We start from the raw sequence: 18,900 nt of genomic DNA on the forward strand, positions 1-18,900 counted from the left end.
CAACAAAGTGAAGTAAACCATCTTCCTCACTACATTATTCCAATCCCTAATTCCTCTTCCTATAAATGAATATTTGCCACAACTTGCCTTCATTAATTAAAAATTCATATTATGAATATTATGAATCGGTACAATGCTTTTTTGCCTTAGGCAAATTTATATTTCATTAGTACACGTTTTGTTTAGGAACTAAATGTCAGCTACAGTGTGTTCAGGTGACATAATTAAGGGGTATAAAAACATATTCTTCTCATATTAGTCCTAAAACATTCACAACACCATAAAAACGTTGACTTTATTAAGCCTTGAAGGGGATAAGGGGACGTGGTAAACAAAATTAACTATACCTACTCTTAGATTAAAAACTTATTGCCTAAAACACACTTGTGATAACATATCCTAATATTATTTTAAATATCATCTCCTTTGTAACCATTACGTCAGCAGCTACACACACAGTTAAAGGGAGGAAAATAAATGCAATAACACGGTACCTAAACACTACACACACAATAGATGTCAGAACTGCGCTGCACTGCGCTGAATACAACACAAGTAAATATCAGTGAGGGCAACTTGACGAAAACAAATAAGGAACGTGGAAAGGGGACTGGGAAACCTTACCGAAGGCCATGGAGATGCTTAGGTTGCGGTTTTCGGAAAAATCAATGGTGATGTCTGGTTTTCAGAAATATTATTTCCAAAATCCATATTACAAAGTAAATTCCGAACAAATTCAGCTATACAGAAAATCCAGATACACCATTTGTAAAATACAAATTATATATCCTTTGAGAAACACAAATTAGATGTTCCATGACAAGAGCTTTCTATAGTTTCAAAGAGTCAAGCAAACACGGTACTTGTTATTACAAATCAAGTTGTACGATACGATCTTGAAGGTAAGAGGAAACACAATATGCTATTACAATTTAGAATGAAGTTAAACATACCATTCAAAATATCAGATCAATAGAGTGGCGATTAGGGCAATCTCCTGTGTGACACACCAATGAAAATTACATGCAAATTAAAACTGGGCAGAAAACAACAGTGCTTACCCTAAGGCAGCCCATTCTGGTAGTGGGGAGACGCTGACGATGTCAAGACTTCGGCAGGCCAAGACCAAGGCAGCTCAAAGACTTGAGACAGATCACGAAATGCTGCCTAGCTCACTTTTAAAGGGAAATCTGCCCTTAGAGTAGCCAATCAGAACACAGGAGCTTGCCTAGATTCACCAATCGCAACTCTTTCTGCGGTCACGATCTTTGAACCACTTCCTCGAACACATGCATAGACCCCGATCGCGAACCTTCCATATTTCAAAATAGAAAGGACATGTTTCTAGAATGCATAACTAACAAAGGTCGACACACCCTGTTCTCAAAGTCCGCGTCACAAACTTTCTGGACTGTTCCAGTTAATATAGAAATATAATCTAGTAGTTACAAACAACATATGTTACAAAAATATTTTACACTGTACAGGTTAGGTTGCAAAATGGAATACAAATAAAATATGCTAACACAACACTCCAGATCATACAGTAAATGTTACTTAAAAGATTTACAAATAAAATCTTCTACAAACACTTTCCACCTCCAAGAGATTCTACACCTGTCTCACCCTTCAAGGCTTAACAGAGTCCAAGCTTTTATGGTGTTGTGAATGTTTTAACACTAATATGGGAAGAATGTTTTTTTATACCCTTTAATTATGTCGCCTAAACACGTAGCTGATGTACAGTTACTAAATGAAACGTGTACTGCTGAAATGTAAATTTGCCTAAGCCAAAAAATATATTGTACCGATTAGGTGGATTAATTGGTTTAGCCCTACTTCACTTTCTTGTATAATACATCGGTACGGACCATGAAGTTGATAGTTTGCAACACTAGTGGTTTGTCTTAAATCACCCAGAACAAACCATGGTTATTTCCTTTGGATCCATTCCAGTTCGCTAGTCAAGTAATTGTGATGAAGGTCCCAGGCACTGGAATGATACTCTTATTGGGGTCTTACCAGTAACTTTTACACCCTCTCCTTTACATCCTTACTACAACTGCTGAACACCCTCATAATGACATGGATATTTGCAGCCATGTTTTACATCCTTGTTCATGTGATTACCCCAATGAAAATCTTTCCTTATATTAACTACTTAGTGATCCCTATGAGGGATCAACACAGTAATTAAAACTGAGGGGACATTTCCTCTTGTTGAAACTTACAACATTACTTTTCACCTTGTTTATCAGTACACCATTGTCTACCACCCATCTCACAACTTTGAGATCTTTATGCAGTTGTTCATAATTTAGTAACTTGTTTCTTAATTATGCAGTCGTCTGCAAAAAGCCTGATCTTTGGTTTGTTCTTTACTCATGTTATTAATATTGATAAGGAAACAAAGATTCAATATTACTGCCTTGCAGAACGCCCATCCTTAATCATTATAGGATCAGATGATGCTTGTAACTGTTCAATTCTGTTACAACCACTCCTCATCATTAATTATTGCTATTAATTAAAAATCATTATTTTTATATTCTATTCAGTCATCTATTTTCCTTGGCTATTTATCGCCTGCCTTATTTCATCCCATTAATCATGTACATTACAATAGTAGAATTACTAATCTTTATGTATAAGGGTATATAATACAGGGCAATTCAAAATGTTCGACCCGATTTCATAAATTTATTCTGGGAAATCTAGTGAACATATCATACTGTGAGATATTTAAATCTAAGAATTTCATTTTTGTCCGTATTGAACTGAGAATGGAAGACAGGAAACTTAAAAGGGTCCACCTTTTCAATACAAAAATGTTATAGTTTATTTACAACATATTTATTTAACCTTGGAACTAGTTTCGACGCTGTTTGGCGTCATCTTCAGCCAAAATGTGGGAAATAGGCTAGCATGTAGGCATTTATATTACACAAGGCGTTACATTAAACAATACACATCTTAAGAGGAGATAAAAACAGGGACGATTATAGAAACAAATGAATCGTTGAGAAAGCAAAAGTTATACATATTAAAAATAACCTTAACCACACATCTTGCAGTGCGAAAATATTCGCCTTGAATGATTCCTGAATACACAACGCACACGCACACATTTCTGAAGAGCCAGCAGGCAGGAAAAAGTAAAGTGAAACCTTAAGAGTTCTTCTGAGAAGAGTTAATCATTTTTTCTATGTTCTGACTAACTAATGAGGTCTCCCTTGAGTTCTTGATAAACATACACAACAGGAAATTCTCCTTCACTCTCAACAATAGCTATAAAGACCAACGGTAAATTGTATTTTAAATACTGTGCAGAGACGTGAAAGCATGATCTTGAACATGATATAACTTCTTCATTTAACCACCTTTGAAAGTCTCTCTATATTACATAGCTTCATTAACACCACCATCTATCATAGAAAACCTGCCCCCACCCTACATGTAATGCTCAAATAATGCACCACAAATACTGGCACAGTCAACCTCCAAACTCTCAGAAAACGTATTCCTTAATACCAATTTTATATTCTTGCCGAGCTGATTAACGGACCTGTGAAGATTACAAGATTATTTTGTGCATCTACAGAATGGTGGTGTTAATGAAGCTATGTAATATAGAGAGACTTTCAAAGGTGGTTAAATGAAGAAGTTATATCATGTTCAAGATCATGCTTTCACGTCTCTGCACAGTATTTAAAATACAATTTACCGTTGGTCTTTATAGCTATTGTTGAGAGTGAAGGAGAATTTCCTGTTGTGTATGTTTATCATGAACTCAAGGGAGACTTCATTAGTTAGTCGGAACATAGAAAAAATGAACTCTTCTCAGAAGAACTCTTTTTTAAGGTTTCACTTTACTTTTTCCTGCCTGCTGGCTCTTCAGTGTGTGCACGTGCGTTTTTGTATTCAGGAATCATTCAAGGCAAATATTTTCGCACTGCAAGATGTGTGGTTAAGGTTATTTTTAATATGTATAACTTTTGCTTTCTCAACGATTCATTTGTTTCTATATTCGTCCCTGTTCTTATCTCCTCGTAAAAATGCGTATTGTTTAACGTAACACCTTGTGTAAAAAATTATGTTAAATGAAGAAGTTATATCATGTTCAAGATCATGCTTTCACGTCTCTGCACAATATTCAAAATACAATTTACCGTTGGTCTTTATAGCTATTGTTGAGAGTGAAGGAGAATTTCCTGTTGTGTATGTTTATCAAGAACTCAAGGGAGACTTCATTAGTTAGTCAGAACATAGAAAAAATGATGAACTCTTCTCAGAAGAACTCTTTTTTAAGGTTTCACTTTACTTTTTCCTGCCTGCTGGCTCTTCAGAAATGTGTGCGCGTGCGTTGTGTATTCAGGAATCATTCAAGGCGAATATTTTCGCACTACAAGATGTGTGGTTAAGGTTATTTTAATATGTATAACTTTTGCTTTCTCAACGATTCATTTGTTTCTATAATCGTCCCTGTTTTTATCTCCTCTTAAGATGTGTATTGTTTAATGTAACGCCTTGTGTAATATAAATGCCTACATGCTAGCCTATTTCCCACATTTTGGCTGAAGATGACGCCAAACAGCGTCGAAACTAGTTCCAAGGTTAAATAAATATGTTGTAAATGAACTATAACATTTTTGTATTGAAAAGGTGGACCCTTTTAAGTTTCCTATCTTCTACTGTGAGATATGCACAAAGAAAGGCAAACTCTCAAAGTTTAGTTGAGTTTAGATTTCATCCCACGCGGTTTCATTTTCAGCCATTACAAGCGCGCAGGAAGCGAGTAAAGAAAATGGCTGCGGCTGGAGAGCAGAAGTCGTTCCGTATGCTCAATTACCATGTAAACAAGTCTGTGATTAGTGTTTAACGGCATTTCTGTACCAGGTATGGAAGAGATCCGCCTCCTGGAAAAGCCATTCGTGCGTGGTATGCAAAATTCAGAGACACGGGCTGCATCTGTAAGCGAAAGTCGACTGGCCGTCCTTCGACCAGGGAAGAGACAGTGGAACGTGTTCACGCCAGTTTCATGCGGAGTCCGCAGAAGTCCACCTACCGGGCAGCGAGGCAACTTGAACTTCCACAGGCAACTGTTTGGCGCATTCTGCGGAAACGTTTACGAATGAAACTCGACCGCTTGCAACTGGTGCGGGCCTTAAAAGACACTGATTATGCTGCTCGAGAGACCTTCTGTGCTGATTTTCTCGCATTAATGGAAGAGGATGGGTTCTCCGAAAGGGTAATTTTCAGTGATGAAGTGACTTTTCATCTTTCCAGGACTGTGAATAGGCACAACGTAAGGATCTGGGGAACTTCTAATCCCCATCAAGTTGTGGAACACCAACGCAATTCTCCCGAGGTGAATGTGTTTTGTGCCATTTCCCATGATAAGGTTTATGGGCCCTTTTTCTTCATTGAACCTACTGTGACAGGAAGTGTTTTTCTTGATATGCTACAACAATGGCTCCTGCCACAGTTCGAAGAGAATAGTGCAGATTTCATCCTTCAACTGGATGGTGCCCCTCCGCATTACTATGGCAACGTTCAGAGCCTTCTCAACGAGATATTGCCACAACGCTGGATAGGTCATGCATCTCATGTGGTTTCTTCTTGTGGGGTTTTGTAAAGGATCATGTTTATGTACCAACTCAATTTTTATTTAAACAGATCCTCACTATTCTCCTTTCTAACTTGGGTACTCTATGTATTGCAACTGTGTTTGTCGTTTTGAATAATGTTTCACTTGCATTTGTAATTTGTGGCTGGGTGACTGTTTGGTAGTGTTTCAATTTGGTTGCTGTTGAGACACTTTTTATTATATGTATTCTTGGTAACATGCTGTGCTGTAACCAGTTTGTCTATTCTATTTTGCCATGCTGGTTTCTCATTCAGGGGTATGTGATTATTTCACCTAAATGTTTACATTTTTCTACAATTTTTATTTCTTGGTCTCCCAGCTTAATTTTGCAAGCAGAAGTTGAGTTAGCCTAATTTCTGTTTTTTCAAATGAAATTTTCAAACCAATATTTTGAGCTATTTCCTGTAAAAAATTTATTTGTTGTTTTGTTTCTTGAACATCATTGGCCAGAAGAGCTAGATCATCAGCAAATCCTAGACAGTTCAAATGTATGTTATCCTTCGAAAAATATATTTAATAATAATAATAATAATAATAATAATAATAATAATAATTAATAACAATAATAATAATAAATTGGAACCCAGAAAAGAAAAGAATACTAATCAAAACCAACTTTCAACTTATTAGGTCGTGTTACGTTGACACCGAGGTGTCACATTTAATCGTCTTCCCCCCCCCCTAACGTTTTTGGACCTGGGCTAATCCCTGTGGAAATTAGTGTCTTTCTACCTCAATTTTCTGTGTGTTCAGTTCGCTGAATTTCTTATCTCCTTCTAGTTTTATGATTCACTACCACTTTCTGGTAGGGCTCTAGTCCGTGTAACGACCTGATCTAAAGGGCTCCTTGTACGTACTGACATCTGTGCAGAGAACTGGTACTACGATGCTCAGCTCCTTGACCAATGAGAGCCCGTCTTGAACACTGAGCGTTGGCTTGTTGAAGCTCGCTCGAAGCGAGAGACTCATTCTTGTGCTGGCGTCTGGTTGGTGATGGACGCGTGTAGTAAGTGCCTCGTGAAGGTGAAGATTTTACTTGGAACAATGGAGAACGGCTGAATTCTACGTGTGTGAGGGCTCTCCTCCTAGCCCTCAACATGAGGTGATACCTCATTCATCGAGAAAACGTCCACAGACTGTATGTATTTTATTTAAGTCTATCCATCTGCGTTTGGGAACCAGAGTATTAAATGGCGACGCGGCGTGGCTTCAAGCTTCTGTTCTATTTTCGATATTGATGAAACAAAAAAAAAAAGAAAAGAAAACTGTACGGAGGTGTGAGACGTGTCTTAGACTCTAATGGTTAAAATTTGTTCACTCTCGGCTAAATTTTAATAATATGTTTTCAAAAAAAAAATTAACTTGGGTAGTATGTCTTTTAAGAGCATATTCATTTAATCACGTGCTGTAATGGTGATATAAACTTGTAACGTTGTTCTGGACGTATGGTAAATTTCATTCTAAATTGTTCAAGAGGAAAAAGGAATATGATATAATACTAATTTTTACTCTACTGTTAAGCTCATCACAATTTGGTCTAACTTGAACTACTTAGCCCTAACCAAGTCCCGGTTTGTTTATTTATTTTTGCGGTCCGGTTTTATAATTTTTTTTTTTTTTTTTTTTCCGTCTTGGTCCGTTCTACCTAAATAGTTGCCTTTTTGCCTCGTTCCTGGTTTCCTTTCGGTGTGTATCTTTGATTTTGGCTTGTTTTGAGCATGGGCCTGTTACCATGACAACGTATGTTGTACGGGATTGTTAATGTAAACATTTCCGTTGATGAAGGATTTTGGTTCCTTGTTTGCCTTTCTGGGCTTGATTACCTGTGTTTCCTTTCTATTTTATTGAATGTTTTGTGCTTCCCCTTTTCTGTACCTTGTTTTGATTTTTCCTAATTCAATTTTTATTTTTAACTTCTCCCTGCCCGTTGTGTTTAAGGTGAATTTTCTTTCTGGGTTCCTGGTAAGACCTGTCCTTGAGTAGGACTAGGTGGTTCATGTGGTTTTTGGTAGTTTAAAGGCTGATTCTTTATTTTAAGCTGATACGATTTTCATTATTACATTACTTCTAGTATAGTGGGGCCCCCTAATATCTTTAAATATGATTAATTTATTTTCTTGGTAATAATTCTATTTCATGTTAATTACTAGTCTTTCTATTTTACTACGTGGGCATTTTCTTATTACTAATTGGAAGGTTTAACTTTTCTCTAATAAATTCTACTTACCTTTGCACAAAAACACTGGTGTTGTTCTTTCAAATGAATTACTCGTCTGATACTGGATTTTTATTTTACATGGTTTGATGTGTCACCCACTTCTTCTTGTGGTAAGTAATTTACTGATTTTAAGGTTACGTTCTGTGGGTGCCTAGTTACGCTTCCTGACGTACTTTTGTCTATTTTGTCTCTTGGTGTGTTCTATTTTTTTTTCCTTATTGATTTATATCTTGCTGGCCTTACCGTAGTGTTCTGGGTTTGACTACGTTCGGGTCAGCGTACATTTAGTACGTGTTGGAGAGATGTTAAGTACCAGACCTGTAGCTCAGATCCTTTCCAACAGAACAAAGATGGCCTAGGCCACCATAGCTCAATTGGTAGAGCAACCGACGCGAAATCGGGAGGTTGTGGGTTCGGATCCCACTGGTGTCTGGTTGGCCATTTTTGTTCTGTACTTAACATCTCTCCAACACGTACTAAATGTACGTAACACAACCTAATAAGTTGAAAGTCGGTTTCGATTACAATGCGGTCGTGAAAATTCAATACTCCTTGACTTGGCTCTCAACGGGCTACTTAAACGCACTCTACAGTGTGATGGTAGTAGTACCAGACCTGTAGCTCAGATCCTTTCCAACAGAACAAAGATGGCCTAGACCACCGTAGCTCAATTGGTAGAGCAACCGACGCGAAATCGGGAGGTTGTGGGTTCAGATCCCACTGGTGTCTGGTTGGCCATTTTTGTTCTGTACTTAACATCTCTCCAACACGTACTAAATGTACGTAACACGACCTAATAAGTTGAAAGTCGGTTTCGATTACAATGCGGTCGTGAAAATTCAATACTCAAAAAAATACTAGGTTATATTGAAATAAATAAATCAAAGGCAAAATAATATAGGAAAGGCTAAATCATTGAAAATCATCAAATCAACAATGCACGGTACTCGCTAATGTACATACAGGTTCTTTGTTGAGTAGCATTCAACATGTCATAGGAACATCAACATTCGTGCAATATCTTTACATAGTCGGCACCACACTCATGGTTTCAATGCTCCATCTCAATTATAGCACGTAATTAACACAGTCAAATGACTCAGTCCTACCTCGAAAAGTGATGTGTGACTCAAAATTAAATTACGTAGCACAGGCCATACAAAGGACCACACCCACACTCAAAAGACAATAGTCTACTTTCTCCAAGAACAAATATAAAGATAGCAAAGGGGAAAAAGTGACGACGTAAAAGGCCAAAATGCAAAGAAAGAAAAAAAAAAAAAAAAAAGCAAGAGGCCTGCACAATCAACAAATCAGATTGAAGTCGCCATGAAGTAGAAGAAATAAAGTCAAGAAATTAATTACCATGGAGCCGCTCGATAGAATAAACATAACTAAACCAAATGCAACCCAGGCAAGAAAATCACGCACACAAAGATTAAGTCGGGAATGAATAAAACTGAAGTGAAATAAATTAAGATTCCTTCCTCCATTCAGTTACGGTCTATTTATCACATACAACCTTCACACAAAACACAAGTCAATTCCTCGTATGATACAAAATGTTCACAATGATTCCAGGGATACTAGCCAGCGGTTTGCCCGAACACTTACCGTCAAACCAACGTCCTATAGCCAAAACACAATCATACTCATAATCTTAGTAGCGCAGACATTGATGGGACACACGTAGAACAGTACCTTGCCTCTAGCAAAAAGCTTCGTCGACAAATACCATACATGTTGTCAAAGCAATAACTAGAGTCATTTATCCTTTCAGGCAATGATCCGAGCTCATAATAAATCCCTGATGTAAGGAACCAGAATTCAACCTACACAAAGGCATGTTTCAAAATAAACAAGCATCAACCATACTTACATAGATTGTACACCTGTGTACTACTGGAAGTGGAATTAAGAATCTATGATATGACACAACTCATGGCATAACAAGAATATAAGCATTACAGACCTTAATTCCTCTGAGAGATCCAGTAGGATAAACACATTTAAATCTGTTGAAAACCCTGAAATGGTGTAGGAGAGCAATTTGGTGACTTATTGGCTCCATTTTTCTGTCTTGGGTTTGGGCAAAAGACTCAAAGGAAATAAAGATAAACAAAGGAGGGAAAAAGTATATGTGCCACAAGGTGAGACATTGTTACCTTCTATAAATACCGTGAGGAAGAAGAGTAAATATAATGAAACTGGGCAGGTTGGCCATGCGGTTAGGGGTGCACACCTGTGAGCTTGAATCAGGAAGATAGTGGGTTTGAACCCCACTGTCGGCAGCCCTGAAGATGGTTTTTGGTGGTTTCCCATTTTCGCACCAGGCAAAGCCACAGCCACTTCCCAGCCATTCTTAGCCATTTCCTATCCCATTATCACCATTGTGTCATTGCGACATAAAACATACATACATACATACATACATACATTATCATTATAGACTGTTATGCCTTTCAGCGTTCAGTCTGCAAACCTCTGAGAATTTACTGAACGTCGCCACAATCCTCGATTTGCAACTAGTGTTGTGGCCTCATTTAGTTCTATACCTCTTATCTTTAAATCGTTAGAAACTGAGTCTAACCATCGTCGTCTTGGTCTCCCTCTACTTCTCTTACCCTCCATAACAGAGTCCATTATTCTCCTAGGTAACCTATCCTCCTCCATTCGCCTCACATGACCCCACCACCGAAGCCGGTTTATGCGTACAGCTTCATCCACCGAGTTCATTCCTAAATTAGCCTTTATCTCCTCATTCCGAGTACCCTCCTGCCATTGTTCCCACCTGTTTGTACCAGCAATCATTCTTGCTACTTTCATGTCTGTTACTTCTAACTTATGAATAAGATATCCTGAGTCCACCCAGCTTTCGCTTCCGTAAAGCAAAGTTGGTCTGAAAACAGACCGATGTAAAAATAGTTTCGTCTGGGAGCTGACTTCCTTCTTGCAGTATACTGCTGATCGCAACTGCGAGCTCACTGCATTAGCTTTACTACACCTTGATTCAATCTCGCTTACTATGTTACCATCCTGGGAGAACACACAACCTAAATACCTGAAATTATCGACCTGTTCTAGCTTTGCATCACCAATCTGGCATTCAATTCTGTTGAATTTCTTACCTACTGACATCAATTTAGTCTTCAAGAGGCTTATTTTCATACCATACTCATTGCACCTATTTTCAAGTTCCAAGATATTAGACTGCAGGCTTTCGGCACAGTCTGCCATTAAGATCAAGTCGTCAGCATAGGCCAAACTGCTTACTACATTTCCACCTAACTGAATCCCTCCCTGCCATTTTATACCCTTCAGCAGATGATCCATGTAAACTACGAACAGCAAAGGTGAAAGATTACAGCCTTGTCTAACTCCTGTAAGTACCCTGAACCAAGAACTCATTCTACCATCAATTCTCACTGAAGCCCAATTGTCAACATAAATGCCTATTTGTAAAAAAAAAAAAAAAAAACACACGGATTACTTGATAAAGAAAGGTAAGAAGTAAGTGTGGGGGAAGGGATTGTTTGCCCAGGAAATGAAGTTAAACTGAAAGAACAGGAGAGTGAACATTTTTACTCTAATTTTGTAAAGGTCAGAGGGGGAGTATTATTGATAACACCAGCAGAAATGAAGGAATATTTTTCATGACTTCTTAAATCTAAAAGCAAGTCGCAATGAAACAAAGGAAGATATCTAACTGGTTAGAAATATTGAAGTTTTATTGTGGCAATAGATGTTCCATTAGAAATGAACTCTTGGTATTGCTGCGGGGGAAGAGAGACTGGTCCCATATGATTGACATGGAAAAAAAAATAGAATAAACAATTAGAGAAAAGGAGGGAATGGAACAAAAGTTCTGATTTCAAAAGCAGATCAGTAATGGAGTTTCATTATGAGACAGGAAAAACATTAGGAATGTTTATTGATTTAGAAACATCATAATTTAGTATCGTCATTGCAAGAGTTTGAGAAACTATTATCCAGTAAGGTATCAGAAAAAAATAGGTATGGTAGGAGATAAATATACAGTTATATTTTTTTTTACAAGTTGCTTTACGTCGCACTGACACAGATAGGTCTTATGGCGATGTAAGAACAGGAAAGGGCTAGGAGTGACATGGAAGCGGCCGTGTTAACAAGATACAGCCCCGATGTTTGCCTGTTTTTTTTTCTTCAAAATGGCGCCCGGTAATGATGACGTATTTTATTCTCCGAGTAAATTAACCGTAAAATGTGACGAAAAGTGCGGAAAATGTCGAAGATTAGTGAAAAATGGAATGTTGTGTGATTCATGTGATCGATGGTGGCATTATAAGTGCGGAAATTGCCCTAGAGACGTAAAAACTAATGAAAATATTGACTGGATTTGTGAGCAGTGTGTTCGGAATGTTGTTGTTGGGGACGGCGTTGACGAAGCACCGAAAACAGTCGATGAGGAATATAAAAGTGCATTAGAAATTATAAACATTCTAAAAAAGGACAATGAGACTCTTTAAGTTAAAAATCAAGAATTAAAAGAAAGACTGCGATCGCTAGAATTTGGGACTGACCATTCTTCGAGTGATATACCGGTACAAGTAACAAACTCGAGCACATGGTGTCAAGTAGTTCATGGATGGCCGGCTAAGAAGAAATCTAGAACTGAATTTCCGGAAATAAACATCAGAAATAGGTTTTCTGCCCTAAATAATTTAATTCCGGAAGAAAGTGATCGTGCGCGTGAAACCAAATCATCGCGATCCGCTGCCGTTGTCGTGCCGAGTTTAAAATTTAGGCCTAGAATTCAGATTCAAGACCCAGTTAGGCCTAAATCAGTGAAGGTAGCTGTGTTTGGTGATAGCCAAGGAAGGGGAATTGCGGGAGTGATTAACGACGAGAATATAGCAGCAACCGGAGAAATATATCCGGGAGCTTCTATCAGCAGTGTTGTGGAAAACGTAGAAGCAGCAACTAGGAACTTCGGGAGCGGCGATGCAGTGCTTATCATCGGTGGGACGAACGACGTAGCTCACGACGACGCCAAGAATATAAGATCACAACTTAAACATACACTAGGGAAGCTGACCCACACTAACGTTTTTGTAGTGAACGTGCCCCACAGGCATGATTTGAGTAGAGACTCGTGTGTGAACATTGAAGTGGACAAGGTCAATGCAGATATTGTTAAAATTTGTAAACATTTTCGGAATACTCAGGTTATTGAATGCAGCAGTTTTGAGAGATACCGTTATACAAAACATGGCCTCCATCTAAACAATTCAGGTAAATGAAAGATAGCAAATATTGTTCTAGATTTTATTAATCTTAAGATATGTACTGTAAAACAGGCAACTCCCTTGAGTTATAATACTGACCAGGAAAACTAGTAGAAAGAGCCAGCTGTACTTCAAGCTGGCTCAGTCAACTAGAAAAAGAAACTCAGGATAGTAAGGAATTTCAAGTTACCCAATTGCAACAGTCAAGTTTTAGGGAGGAAGGGGGTCTGAGATTGCTCTTGGTAAACTGTCAAAGTGTAGTAAATAAACAATTAAAATTCGGTACATTGATGGAATCTTATGAGACTGATGTGGTGATAGGAGTGGAATCGTGGTTGAAAGAAGGGGTGGGTAATAGAGAAGTATTTCCAGAAGGGTACACAGTCTATCGTAGAGACCAAGGAGATGAAAAGGGGGGGGGGGGGTGTTTATTCTGGTGAAGGAAACTTACTGTTCACATGAATGGTTTACCGATGAAAGGGATGAAATATTAGGGATAAAATTAGTTTGTGATAATATGAAGGAGGTGGGAGTTATAGGAACATACAGGCCTGGAAGAGAGGAAAGAGACATGGAAATCTTTGAGAAAATAATAGATTATACTCGTAAAAACAATAATAATGATATGGTAATAATTGGGGGAGATCTAAATTTGCCTGAAGTTGAATGGAATGGAGCTGCAAGTGAAGCCCATGAACAGAAACTGGCAAATAAGTTAATTTGGGAGGGAGGATTTACACAAGTAGTACAAGAACCGACTCGTCTCAATAACTTACTAGATGTATTCTTGGTTAAACCATGGGAAATTGTTGATAAAACTGAGGTAATTGAAGGAATAGGAGACCATAACGCTGTAATAATGGATGTAGGACTCTTACCAAAAAGGCTTAATAAGAGGGTTACACAAGACAAGAAATTCTACAGAAAAACTAAAGTTGATTAATTTGGGACTTACCTTAAATCACAATTCAGTTGTTGGATAAGTGAAGGGAGTAACGTGGATACACTTTGGGCTAAATTTAAAGGAATCATTTGGGAAGGAGAGAAGAGATTTGTACCTGTTAAGAAGGGTAAAATGACCTCAGACGCTGTTTATTATACAAGGGAAATAAGAAAATTAAAAAGAAAATGTAGAATAGTAAACAGGAAAATCAAAGAGGGTAAGGAGAGTAGAGAAACTAGAAAACAGCTAATGAGGGAACTGAATAGAGTGAAAAAGGAAGCAAAAGAGAATTGTATGAATGGCATACTTCAAAAGGGTAATGACCACAAAGGGAAATGGAAAAAGCTGTATTCATATATCAGGAATCAAAAAGGAAAAGGAATCCAAATTCCTACAATGGTGGGAGAAGGGGGTGAACACTATTTAACAGATACTGAGAAAGCAAACCTATTTAGTAGGGAATTTAGAGATTCAGTAGATGATTGTCAAGAGTTGGAAACCGAAACAGAAGATAGAGAGGGAGAGACAGAGGGAAACAAGAAGCTTCTCATTCACAAACGAAGATATTTTCAGAGAAATCCAACTGCTTCAGCAAGGAAAAGCAGCAGGAAGTGATCAATTTACTGGGGAGGTATTAAAGACGATGGGGTGGTACATAGTGCCTTATTTAAAATTTCTCTTTGACTATGTCATAAATAATAGTGTAATACCAAAGGAATGAAAGGAATCTATAATAATACCAATTTATAAAGGAAAGGGTGATAAAAGGAAACCAGAGAACTACAGACCAATCAGCCTGACCAGAATAGTTTGTAAAATACTGGAGAGTTTAATATCGAAGTACATCAGAGGGATATGTGATGATAAAAATTGGTTCATGAGGAGCCAGTATGGATTTAGAAAGAAATTTTCTTGTGAGGCACAACTGGTGGGATTTCAGCAGGACATATCAGATCAGTTGGATTCAGGAGGTCAGTTAGATTGCATAGCCATAGATCTTTCCAAAGCCTTTGATAGAGTGGAACATGGAATATTATTAAAGAAATTGGAGGGAATAGGATTGGACGTAAGGGTTACACGTTGGGTAAAAACATTTCTAAATTCAAGGGTTCAGAAAGTCAAAGTAGGAAATAATGTATCTCAGGAAGAGAAAGTTTGGAAGGGAATTGCACAGGGTAGTATAATCGGTCCGTTACTTTTCTTAATATACGCAAATGATTTAGGGAACAATATAACATCAAAAATAAGATTGTATGCAGATGACATAATTGTTTATAGGGAAATAAAGAACATTGAGGATTGTTCAGAATTACAAAGGGACCTTGAAAGTATCCAACAATGGGTTGAAGAAAATAATATGAAGGTTAATGGAGGCAAATCAACTGTTACAACTTTTACAAACAGGAGCTTTAAAACTGAATTTGAATATACTTTGGATGAGGTAGTTATCCCAAAAGATGGCAAGTGCAAATACTTAGGTGTGAGATTTGAAAGTAATTTGCACTGGAAGGGTCATATTGATGACATTGTTGGGAAAGCATACAGATCGTTACATGTCATAATGAGGCTACTTAAAGGATGCAACAAAGAATTAAAAGAAAAAAGTTACGTGAGTATGGTTCGTCCATTATTGGAATATGCAAATAGTGTTTGGGATCCTCACCAAGAATACCTAATAAAAGAAATAGATAGTGTGCAGAGGAAGGCAGCAAGATTTGTAACAGGGGATTTCAGGAGAAAGAGTAGTGTATCAGAAATATTAAAGGAACTTGGGTGGGAAACTCTAAGTAAGAGAAGGGAGAAAACTAGACTTATAGGATTATATAGAGCCTATACAGGAGAAGCAGCATGGGGAGATATCCGTGAGAGGTTTCAGTTGGAAAATAATTATATCCGCAGGACTGACCACAAATATAAAATTAGAAGGAATTTTAGCAGAAGCGATTGGGGTAAATTTTCATTCATTGGGAACGATGTGAAGGAGTGGAACAGTTTACCAGGGGTTGTGTTTGATCCTTTTCCAAAATCTGTACAGATATTCAAGAAGAGAATAAACAGCAACAGAGAAAATAAATGAAGTGTTAGAGGGCATTTGACCGGTGCAGGTTATTGTAAATAAAAAAAATGTGTGTGAATAAATTAATTCCTTCCCCTGGTCTAAGGAGTTTGGACAGCCAAAGTAGGGGACTGCCTCTAGGGGTGAAGTACAGTGGGGACTTCGAGGGCCCTGGGACCGCTACGGTAGCTGTGAAGGCCCTTCAGGAACTCTGAAAAGTGGTGGCAAAAGGGGCTCTGGTTAAGACGCAGCAGGTCGTTATGCTACTTAGGTTCCAGAACGGTAAAAAAAAAAAAAAGTAAAAAGTAAATAAATGCAATGTAAATATTAATCTTATACCAGTTGTATAGTATCATTTGAAGTAATTCCACATACTGTATATCAGTTGACTATATTTGTAAGTAGTACAGGAGATATTATAAGTAGAATTTTGTAAACAATATAAATTTATTAAGGATGAGCTGTGTGTTTAATAGAAAACATTGTTAGCGTAAATTGTATAATATTGTATTATAGGAAAATTTTCTTCTCTTGTTAATTTAATATTTAGAGCTTGACAATAACGTATTTTAGTGTACCATTTGCCACCGAGGTAGACACCTCATTTGCAAATAAAGAGATTTTGATTTGATTTGATTTGATTTGATTTGGTATGGAAAAGGTAAACCACAGAAAACCATCTTCAGCTCTGCTGACAGTGGGGTTCCAAACCTACTATCTCCCGAATACTGGATACTGGCTGCACTTACGCAGCTGCAGCTATCGAGCTCGGTACAGTGGTAGGAGTGTGCTTTAAAGTCTGCAGTTGTGTCTAAAACAGGAACAGAATAGGCTTATTTGGAACTGAATCAGGTTGATGACAGAGAAGTGTACTTCAAACTTTACTATCATTAATACATTAAAACCTGCCATTAGCGAAACCTTTGTGAACTGAAAAACTGTCCATATTGGAATATTTTTATTGTCCCATGAATTATGGTTTAATATTTCTAATATTTTTGGACATTGAGAAAGCCTACGACAGTGTACCAAGGGAAAGAATTTGGCAATGCATAAAAGAACTTCAAGTGCGAGACAGCCTCATAGACAAAGTGAAAATGTTGTATAATGTGAATAGAAGTTGTATTAAAGTACGACATGGTTTGTCGGACTGGTTTGAAACGAGAGGAATGCAGCAGGGGAGCTCATTGTCACCACTTCTATTTATTATTGTGATGGATGTAGTCATGAAATCTATTAAAAGGAAAGAACATGGAGATATCAAAGCCTTCACATTTATAGGTGATGTTGCAATCTGGAGTGACTCAGAAGAGGAATTAGGAGAGAGATTGCAAAGCTGGAAGGAGGAGTTTAAGAAATATGGTTTAAACATCTGTAAGACCAAGGCGGTGGTGATGAAATTGTACGGGGAAGGAGCAGAACCGATAGTCATGTTAAATGAAGCCCAACTGGACAGCGTTCCAGTTTTGAAATACTTGGGTAGCATTCTGTCAAATGACAACCTATCAAAACATGAGGTGAATGATCAAATCAATAAGGCAACACAATTTTACCACCAGGTAAGACATCTGCTGTGGGATGAGCAAATACCTATGAAAACAAAAATGACATTATACAAGTCCTGTTATACACCAGTTCTTACATACAGTCTCGAAACCACAACACTGACCAATAGAGATAATTCCAAACTCCAGGCAGCTGAAATGAAATTCCTACGCACTATGATAGTGAACTCTTGACTTACCGTTTCATCGTTGGTCGGCCACAGCTGCTACAGTAGAGCAATATTGAACTCTTAAATCTTGGGGTCGTTGCGGGAAGAATTTGGTCACGATCTTAACCAAACAATGGGGTTCAGAAGAGAGCCTAACTACTTGAAATGAGGAGCAAATATGTGCTTACTAACTTTTATTGAATCATTAATTGCACCCAAAAAAAATTATTTATATAAAACCTTGACCAAAAATTAATTATAAATTATTAAATGTTTCAAACGCAGTCACATTGCATAGCATTATTTTTCTTTTACAATATCAAAGAATTTTCTTTGGAGAAAATAGGAATCTCATAAATTAGTGGACAGCGAATCCGAAAAAGTGAAAAGGAAGCCTGAAAAATCAGGCACCTATTAATCCAAACGATAACTGAGAATTAATCCACACGATCCGTGGGAAATCTGACCTTCAACAAGAAGAACGCCTGATTTGCTCTTAATTAAGGTTATCCACTAGTAGAATACCCTTTCGGATACGGAACACCTGCCGAATGGACCCTTAATCTAACCAAATTGACTATCGGTTGCTTTGGATAGGTTGCGAAATATTATTGGAAAGCATGGTGTTCACTACAAGTTAACAGCAGCATTCACAATTGAAACAAAATTCCACCATGTATTGTTATTTCATGACACCCTTAAGTTATAAAATAATCCCAATGCTAAACATGCATCACCCCAAACTGCTGTTCAGAAGGAACCAACAATAACACGATCTGCGAGGATCTTACGTTACGTCGTTCTGAAGGAACAAAACTGCGAAATGCAGGAAACGCTTATTCATCACGCATTTAGAAGTAATGTCAAACACTGAAGTTAAATAAAAAATGGTGAATCACTTAAAACATATTATTATAAAACAGACTTTCAGGTTATGAATGCTTATGTTACGCTTAATAAAATTACAAGTTCACATGGTAAAATAAAACAAAATTATAGAATTCTTTCCTATTTAACAATGACTACCATCACAGATCCATCTACTTATTCTTTGTCCC

The 18,900-nt window shown here is 37.5% G+C and overlaps 1 protein-coding gene across 1 annotated transcript in view; it reads left to right on the forward strand.

Moving 5' to 3' along the window:
- LOC136884060 (intermembrane lipid transfer protein Vps13) overlaps positions 1 to 18,900 on the forward strand; it is an 816,621-nt gene that overhangs the window by 384,557 nt on the left and 413,164 nt on the right. The window lies entirely within an intron of this gene.

Source organism: Anabrus simplex, chromosome 1, assembly GCF_040414725.1.
Source record: "Anabrus simplex isolate iqAnaSimp1 chromosome 1, ASM4041472v1, whole genome shotgun sequence".
Lineage (NCBI taxonomy): Eukaryota > Metazoa > Arthropoda > Insecta > Orthoptera > Tettigoniidae > Anabrus > Anabrus simplex.